This window comes from Haemaphysalis longicornis, unplaced genomic scaffold (assembly GCF_048455015.1).
Source record: "Haemaphysalis longicornis isolate Haplotype H1 unplaced genomic scaffold, Haemaphysalis longicornis Haplotype H1 scaffold_7, whole genome shotgun sequence".
NCBI lineage: Eukaryota > Metazoa > Arthropoda > Arachnida > Ixodida > Ixodidae > Haemaphysalis > Haemaphysalis longicornis.
In genome coordinates this window covers 43,808,734-43,817,565 of record NW_027526422.1, presented here as the reverse complement: position 1 = coordinate 43,817,565, position 8,832 = coordinate 43,808,734, and the positions used below count along the sequence as shown (strand labels likewise).

At 49.6% G+C, this 8,832-nt stretch overlaps 1 protein-coding gene across 2 annotated transcripts in view; it reads left to right on the top strand.

The window, feature by feature from the left end:
• Nucleotides 1–2,382: 2,382 nt before the first annotated feature.
• Nucleotides 2,383–8,832, top strand: part of LOC144145408 (monocarboxylate transporter 12-like) — a 43,637-nt gene continuing 37,187 nt past the window's right edge. The window contains exon 1 of one of the 2 annotated variants that reach the window (XM_077677009.1): nucleotides 2,383–2,666. The gene's annotated coding sequence lies outside the window, so the exon portion shown is untranslated. Of the gene's footprint in view, nucleotides 2,886–8,832 lie in introns of both variants that reach the window. The other variant, XM_077677008.1, reaches the window with a different exon arrangement.

Genomic DNA, 8,832 nt, shown 5'->3' with positions numbered 1-8,832 from the left:
GCCGGGGGTGAAGTAACTGCGCGGCCGCCGCAATCGGCATTTCACTGCTCAGCCCCGGAATAAGTGCTGCCGCTATCACTTCGTCCATCAGGTGCCGCTACCCTCTCCTTCGCCGTCTCAGCTACGAAGCTTTGCAATCCGCCTTGGTTTTCATTGTGACATTATCTGGTCGCTCGTCCACGCTTGCCGGCTTGCCTCCATGGGCGGTTCGCCTCCTATATATTCTTGCTCCGTGATTGATTATAAGGTGTAACGCGCCGACGCTACACAGGCGATGAGGCACACCGTATTGGAGGGCTCCGGATTAATTGTGACCAGGTGGGGATATTTAACGTGCGCCGAAATGTCGAACACACGGGCGTTTTTGCTTTTCGCCTCCATCGGAAAAGCGGCCGCCGCGGCCGGGAGTCGAGCCCGCGTCTTCGGGCTCTGCAGCACAACGCCTTAGCCACTGAGCCACCGCTGCGGCTTACAGCTCGGAACTGCTGGAATTGATAGCGGAGGCCCACTGAATCCTACCACCCGGCCTGTGCCATAGACAAAACACCCAGCGTATCGAGTTCACACCGCCGAGAACAAAACATGATTGTGTGCGCTCTGTGCCTCTCCTTCGCGTAGAGAGGAAGCGACTTCGCCTGTCCGTTGAACGTACACGTTGCCGCCTCGCCAAAGACAGCGGCATGTTGTCAAACCCGTCTGCTCCGGCGAAGCGACCGCGCAGACTGAAAACGAGAGCGGTGATTTTAAGTTAAAAAATTTCACGCAAAGGTAGCTGTTCGCGAACCGACCGTGGCTTTTTAGAGCACCCACTTCTCTTAGCTGGTGAAAAGCAAAGCGCTCGCTAGCATGGCAATTCACTTATCAGTTTCCGTGATGTAAACTGGAACTTCTGTTTACAGCGTCCTTAGTAAGCGCTAAAGGCGATCCAAAGTCGAGTATTATGCACGTCCTGAGCCATTCAAAATGGCTTCAGTTTACGATCTAGGAACACCTGTGACCACAAGACGAAATACCGTACTTACCCGATTCTAACGCGCACCTTTTTTCCGCAAAAATAGGTCGAAAAATCGCATGCGCGTTAGAATCGGACACGAAACCGAAACTGCCGAAACAGCTGAAATTTTGTTCCACCCATCGCCATCTCAAGAAGCCGCCAAAGAGTTGCTAAAAGCTTTTCGGATCTAGGCGCCTGGGCTTTTCTTTCGGCGTTCACACAAATCGTCAAATTATTCCACTTGCGTGCTTGATAACAGCAATGGCAGCAGCGGCAACGAAGGTGCGCCGCTTCCGCGGCTTACGAGCGACTCCCACGCGTTCACAACGAGCGGTTGGCTGAAGCGTATGCCTCTGGAGAAGCTCGCGGGATGGGCATGCGAGGCGAGGGCGACGATCCCATCGAACGTGGCATCGCGAACGCGCTTGACGGCACCAATGACAAGATGTCGCGGTCAGCGGAAGGCGCCAGGGAGCTCTCGGAGACCGACGAGGAGTGAGATGAGTGAGATTACTTCGGGGGAATAAATCGCCCGTTTCTCTCGACTTCGTTTTTCTTGCTCACAAAGTTTCTCGCGCGTTACAAACGGAGGTGCAAGTTTTGTCGGTTTTTTTCCTGGAAAATCGGGTGCGCGTTAGAATCGGGTGCGCGTTAGAATCGGGTAATTACGGTACATTTTTCCCTTGCAAAAAAAAAAAAAAATGTTTTCAGTCCAGTCGGAAACGCGCCGCGCAACGATGCCCTACGTACTTCTATGACGAGCGTTTACGACACGTGCGTTCTTGCTTCCTAAAAACCAAATTGTACGGCAACACTCATCAACACTTCCCAAAAACCGAATGAAAGCCGGAGAAATAATCAGTGTGACAAAAAAAAAAAGGCTGCAAGTAAGCCATCCCACCATTTTTTTCCCCCATGCGGTCACATTCTTCGCACCTGTCATTACGTGTTACTCTTTCCTTCTGTATTTTCCCGCTTCCGCGAGGCCTCTTAACAGGCACTTCCCCATACGCTACGTCTAGTCAATGCCTTCCGCAGCTGCCAACGTTGCCCGGGTCACTGGACGACATCGCGACGGCGACTCAGTAAGAGACGAGACGCTCGACAACGGCAGAAGGCGAAAGACGTGTGCCCCTATCTGCGCCGGCACGAGTTTGCACTTCGCGCCATGCCTTCGAACCGCGTGTTACGAGCCGAGATTGCGCGAACGTCGCCCGTGTCAGCACCAACACCGCCGGGATAAGCCAATCGGGCTGTTCTGTTTCTCTGTAACATCGCGTACACTTCTTTTCAACGCTTTCTTATTTGTTCGTTTGAGCCCCGGACAGCGCTGCCTTTCTTGATCCTACTTTCGCTGTGACGCTGCGCGTAGACGCTCGTAGTTTGGTTGACTTGCCTGCCTCGGGGTTGTCAGCGCAGTTCGACTGCTTGGTCTCGCCGCCTGGACCAGAATACGAGAGAAGGTACGGGCGAGGGAAACGATATCTCTCTCAAGGCGTGAAGCGGCGGTTGTTGCTGTAGGCACTGTTGGTGCCGAGCTGACAGAAAAGGCACGTTGCGAACGATAAGTGCCTACGCCGCGGCGGCTGCGCATGGGACAGAAGCGAGAGCGATTTGGCGTCCGGCAGATCAAGGCAGCCCACGACTACTCGGACTGCCGCTGCTGCCCCCTGTGAGTTTGGCAGGGGAGCCCGCTCTCTCCGTTGTTGACTGCTGGGCATGCGGCCAGCCGTATACGGCTACAACTAGACACATTGTATGCGCTGGCCAAACAGCGGAATCGTGAAGTGGGGGCCAAGGTTTGGATGCTACTCGCTCGAAGCAACGCACGTGTCCTCGGTATTACTGCGACCGCTGGGACGCCGCGGAGGTGCTTCGTTGCTGGCAGTCGGTACGTTCCGGAAGCGAGTTCTCGTCGCTTGCACGTGGGGCGCAGCATGATTCTGCAGCATTGGAATTTCTTATATGCACGCTTAACAATAAATAGAGGGGTAAAAAAGTGCGTTTTTGGTAGGAACGTGAATGGCAGGTTGGCCGTGCCCATACCAGCTTGGACGGCCGTGCATGTATTCGTGGTTACCGTAAACGGCTGCTTTTTTAATCCAGGGCCCACCATTTAGCAAATCTAGCCAGATATCCAGTCTAGTAATAATATTTTGCAGCTACTAAACTTTGCGAACGAAAGTGCTCGAACAGCTAAAAATGTTCCAGAATGTTCTTTACATTTCCGTCTTATTCAATGAGTTTACGTTTGCGATATTTCCTAATGGACTTATCTGAGGCCGGTGTAGAAGTTATGCTAGTCTGCATCACCGATTAATATGCCTGAATGTCCAGAAGTGACGAAAAACAATTCGCAGGTAAGCCGAGTGTGGTTACGTGCCTTTACTACTGATCTCTAAGCGGCCATCGCGAAAGGTGAAGTGAGGAGAAAGCTTTCTAATAATTAGGACGGAATGTCCGCTTCGTATAAGGGTTATTTTGTACACCTTAGCCCTGTTTTATTTGCACCCGCTACCTGGCTTCGTCTTCTCTTTCAATTAGTTCCGTTGCTTGGCTTCATCCATCTTTGTTTTTAGGAAAGCTAGTTATTGCGTCGTAATGCAAATTCTTTGCTCGGTCATTTGCTTGTTTTGTCTTCAAGCATATCGGCGAGAACCTGTGATTATTCGTTGTTCACAGCAGTCCCTCAGAAGTAATATATTTCTATTCAGCGCTTTCGAAGTTCTCGGCAATTTATTCGTGGTCGCTTTCTGAATTCTCTCTTCGGTTTTCATATATAATAATTTCCCGCTACCTTAAACGGGTCTTAATAAGCTTTTCTGCATCACCCCTGTGTTTACTATTACCGGCTGGTTTTCCCCACATAAATCTAAAATAAAAGATTTATTGACATCTGTGTATTCACCCCGATGATCTGTGGGCGTTCATAGGGCGTTCATAGGACCTACCAAGATGATTTCACCTGAGTCTTTGTACTCGTTTATATAAATTCTGAGGTGGTTTGTCAGTTACTCATTTTCCTCTCTCCATCCGCTGCAGATAAGCAACTCCTAATCATATGCTTTTTCCCGGTTTTGTAACTTTTTTGTGTAAGCGTCTCCCACAGATTTCACGTCCTGTTCGACTGCTTTATGCCTGTTTAACGAGCATGCCGACTTCTCTCCTCTTTCTCATTCCTGTGGACTGGTTGCACCCTTTTCGGACATGGTCTTCTGGGTATTCCAGGTCCCATAGATTGGTCTCCGCCAAAGCGTACTTTTATTTCTCTGTTCTCTTCCCTTGCTTACTGCCGTCTTGCATGTTTTATGTAGTTTAATAGATGTCTATACCACTGCAATCATCCTTTTGCTTTCCACTAATGGTTATAGTATTTACTCCTTGGTCGTTCTTGACTGTTGCTAAAGTTTTCGTGTTCAGTTTCAATCAGGCTTTGCATTTTTTTCAACGCATTAGTCTGGGCTGGTTGGCGATAACAGAATTAGGACATGGTAAACGCGCCTGTCTTAAGTGTCTGTTTTCCGCGTTCCCGTTCTTTACCGCTTCTTACCATGCTGAAGTCTAGCGTCCGTCCTGTCTCAGTGTGTCTTCCCCGTGTACCGGTCCTTAAAGTATTTTTTACCATTACGAAGTTTTGTCTATACTTCCACCGGATAACTTCTGGCCTAGCTGATACGCCGGTTCGAAGGAGTATAAGACTCTCGCTTTAAATTGTCGCATAGTCCACGTCCCCGGGCTTCTGGGGTCTTAAAGAAATCTGCGGCTCTCAACCCTAAGCATCAACCTTCTTCGTTTCCGATAGTCTTTGGCTGAAGCGAATTCCATTCTGTTGGAAAGCCAACCTGCACCCAATGCTGCCGATTATTTTGCATACTTCAATCAGTCTAAAAATCAAGTTCCTTACCACAGCTTTTGATCTATAAGTCCTGCACCCAATGCTGCCGATTATTTTGCATACTTCAATCAGTCTAAAAATTAAGTTCCTTACCACAGCTTTTGAGCTATAAGTACAGCAGAGAATACTGCCTTGACGATGTGCAGGCCCCGCTTGGTCGCTTGGGGCACGGTGCAGACCGAAAAAAATGGCCGCGTACCTGCTTCCTTCACTGAAAATGTCGACAGATGATAGTCCTCTGGTGCCCCTGCAACGTAACACGCTCTTCTCTTCCCCTTTCACCTCTCAGGCTCTTTTCCTCCTCGTTAGCTTTTCTCATGGTAAATGTATTGTCTATTTTCTCAATCCGCCTCTTTCACAACGCTACTGCGCATGCGCATGACCCTGGCGGAGGAAGCTAGAAACAGTCTGGCAGGGGTCGGCCGGTCTGCTCCGCGGTGACCCGACTGCTGTCTGCTGTTGTAACTGAGCCCATGTAGTGAAAGCATGCGACCGGTTTTGCCCCCACAGAGAAAACAAAATACAGTATGTTTTACTAATGCAACTGTCGGGCAAACCATAACATGAAGGGTGAAATTTTGCCCTGGCATGCTCGCGGAAAGGAATTTTCCACAAAAAGCAATTTTCTGAGATACGTTGGGACTTCGGTTGCCTTGGACATCGCATTGCGTCGGTCAAAACGCTCACAAAAGTAATGTGCGCATACATTTATGCTCATTATGATAAAAAACAGATAAAAAAAAAACAGCGGAATAGGGCAAACATGGAGCCACGTATAATTTTCCCTTAGCTGAAATGCTCATACCAGCATCAAGCAAGGATTTTTATAAAGACCACATGGGTGCGTGCGTTTATGCTGCTGTCTGACAAATGCTGATGTCCCCCTCCTTTCCCTTTAAGAGCCAGAAAGAAAAAAGAAACAAATGGCGTGAGACCATCGCTTCCACGCCCTCAGATGGCCACCTTCCGGTACTGACACTTGCGGAACCGCTGCAAAAAGAAACGAGCGTCACACGCTTGTTCAGATGTTTCCCATGTTGAAAACGTACGTCTTCCAGCATAGTTAGTCCTTTTGCAGCTTTAGGCTGGCTATACAGTTTACGTAAACTAAGCAACACAGCGCTGATTCCCCTTCCGCTGCAGTGGCGGCCCACTTGCACCCCTGCCATATCACTTCTCGGCGGTGCCACCAGAGGCCGCCACAGCGCAATGAAAAAGGTGGATTGAATTAAATTTTACCGCGCTCGCACTGCCCGCGAGCCATCTGGTGGGATAGCGCACAAATTGCCTCCCCCTTTTTTTAACACGCTTTTCTTTTTTGCTGTTGTAAAAACCTCTCCAACGTGTATTTTAATTAAAACAATGTTGCTTTATCGGTTATGTACTTACGTATTTCCTCATGGACGCCTGACGTATTCTTGGGCCACCATAAAGGGATCATGCATAACTCGGCCTCCCGAAAGGGTCGTCGTGCCTAGGTACGATCGCTGAATCTGGCTGTCTGCCTCTGGAAGTGATTCGACTCCAGGAGACTGTGCGAATACATCTGCGACATCGGCTGCACGCCAAGAGCCGTATACTAACACGCATGGTTGAAGATGGTAATTCGAGTTTCTGGCAAACACTCAGGACATTAAATCTTTTTGTTCCCTCCCAGGCACCAAAAGCAATGCCGTCTAATTTTCCACCCTGGACCCTCTCGCCCCTACATATCAGATGCAGCATCCCCGGAATCGACTCCAAAAAGAGCATGCCTCAAAGCGTACTCTTACAATTAACACTTCAGCATATCAGCTGGCTGTACTCTGACGCAAACCACATCTTCACAGATGGCTCCTGCACATCTGAGCGCAGTTCCTCTGGAATATTTATTGCCGCTACTGGCCAGACGTTCTCCTATCGCCTCGAGCGTGCGACATCATCGATGACCGCCGAGCTTCACGCGATCAAGGAAGCTATACGCTACATTTTACGCCAGCAGCCAAAGCAATGGACTGTTTTCACAGACTCGAAGGCGGCTCTCCAAACCCTGCGACGCAGCGACTGCTTCACCCTACATGAACATGCCTCTCGCAACATCACATACCTGCACCACCTTGCCAACGACGCTGGACACCGTATAACGTTTCAGTGGCTTCCCGGTCACTGTGGTGTTTTAGGAAATGAAAAGGCGGACGAAGCTGCTCGCAGGGGCCTGGAAATGCGCAATGTGAGGAAGATTTTTTTCACTAAGCGTGATGCCACAACTATGGCGAAGGAGCTTGTTTCAATGGAACGGAACCGCCTCTGGTCCCTTCCAGATCACCACCATGCCTTCCTACGCTACATAGACCCTGAGCTCAGGATGAGGCTGCCAGAGGTACTTCCGCGCCGATTAGAGACATTATATCACCGACTTCGTCTCAACGCAGCGCTTACGAAGGCATACCTTTTTCGACTTGGTGTCACCACAAACCCTTACTGCGACAACTGCGGGTCACCGGAAACCGTGAAGCATTTGCTGCTGGAATGCTCTGCATACATACACGCAAGATGCAGTCTTGCGCAGAAACTAGAGCGCCTCAGCCCAGGACCAATGACCTTGAAAGTACTTCTTGGTCCATGGCCATCTCCACCAGCTCAACGCAAAGTACTGGAGGCGTTGTTCGACTATCTGGACGAGATTGGCGTCGCTGCAGTGATTTAGAGTTTAGAAGACTGACTTTGTAATCTTACTACTCACAAACTGAGTGTCATTTTCTTGTTATTTTTCTGTCTTATTTTATTTATTCTCTTTCTTCCTCTTTCTTCTGCCCTGTAATCTATGGGGCCTTTTCTTTCCCCCTCCCCCTTCCCTCGCCGAGTAGCATGTCGGTGTCGCGATTCCGGCAAACATCTCGGCCTTCTTTTCTAATAAAGAGCCTTCTCTCTCTCTCTCTCTCTCATGCCAGTGGTTGTAGTAGTTAGGAATGGTTTACCGTTGTACACATCTTATTGAAGGATTTTTTCAGCTATTGACCAGCCGGTTGAATCCAGTGACACAGACGGACGGACGGACGGACCGATTTTGTGTACACGTGGGATTCATTGAAAGGTTTAGCTGTCAATTTCACCGCTTGGCAATACTGGAAATGGCAACAGACATGGCCGATGTGCCACGGACATGGCGCGGCTTAGGCCACTGCGCCCGCGCACCGAAAAAAAAAAAAAAAGCCGGCGTGCGTCGTCTGCTCCGTTTCAACTCGATTCTCAACGGTGGTGTCAACAGAGATGTTATTAATCGCACTCACATTGGACCCGAGGCAATACTTTGCGTTCGGTCAGGTAGAGTTGGTTAACGTGCAACACAATCATGTGCTTAGCATTGACAAGTACCGCCACCCCGCGGAGCCCGACGTAACGAGTGGCGGCGCACTCACATGGTTGCCTGCATGCGCGCCTCGCTAGTGAATACAAGCAACAGGTAGCCCTAGAAATACTATCGTCTTTAAAACCAAGCTTCGGGTCTTAACCCTGAAATCCTTTATCAGTTCTTGTGGCATTCCGTAAGCCCGTTGTAACTGTGCATGGAGGCATTGGCTGTAGCATTTTATTTGCGTAATTGTATTGGGGCGCTTGTGTAGTGAAGCCCAGCCTGTGTCCGTGAGGATAACGGAAGAGAAAAAGCTGTGTAATCTCCCATCGCTAAATAGCCGCTGGTTTTGTGCAGAAGCAAGGTAGACGCCACTCGTAGAGTCATCGCCTCTACCTAATCCCCGGAGTCATTTCGCGGCGAGATTGTAGGAAAAGTAACAACGTTGCTTTCTTTCACTCTTTCGCTGTGATAAGAGCGTACATTGTATGTAGCTGGTTACTGTTATTGAGCATGCTTAGTCTTTTTCTTTAACGGGAAGGACTTTGTATGCCGCCCGCGCTCAAGGCATCTTGGGTTGAGGACGCCTCCCGGAAGCGTGAAGCCAAGCCC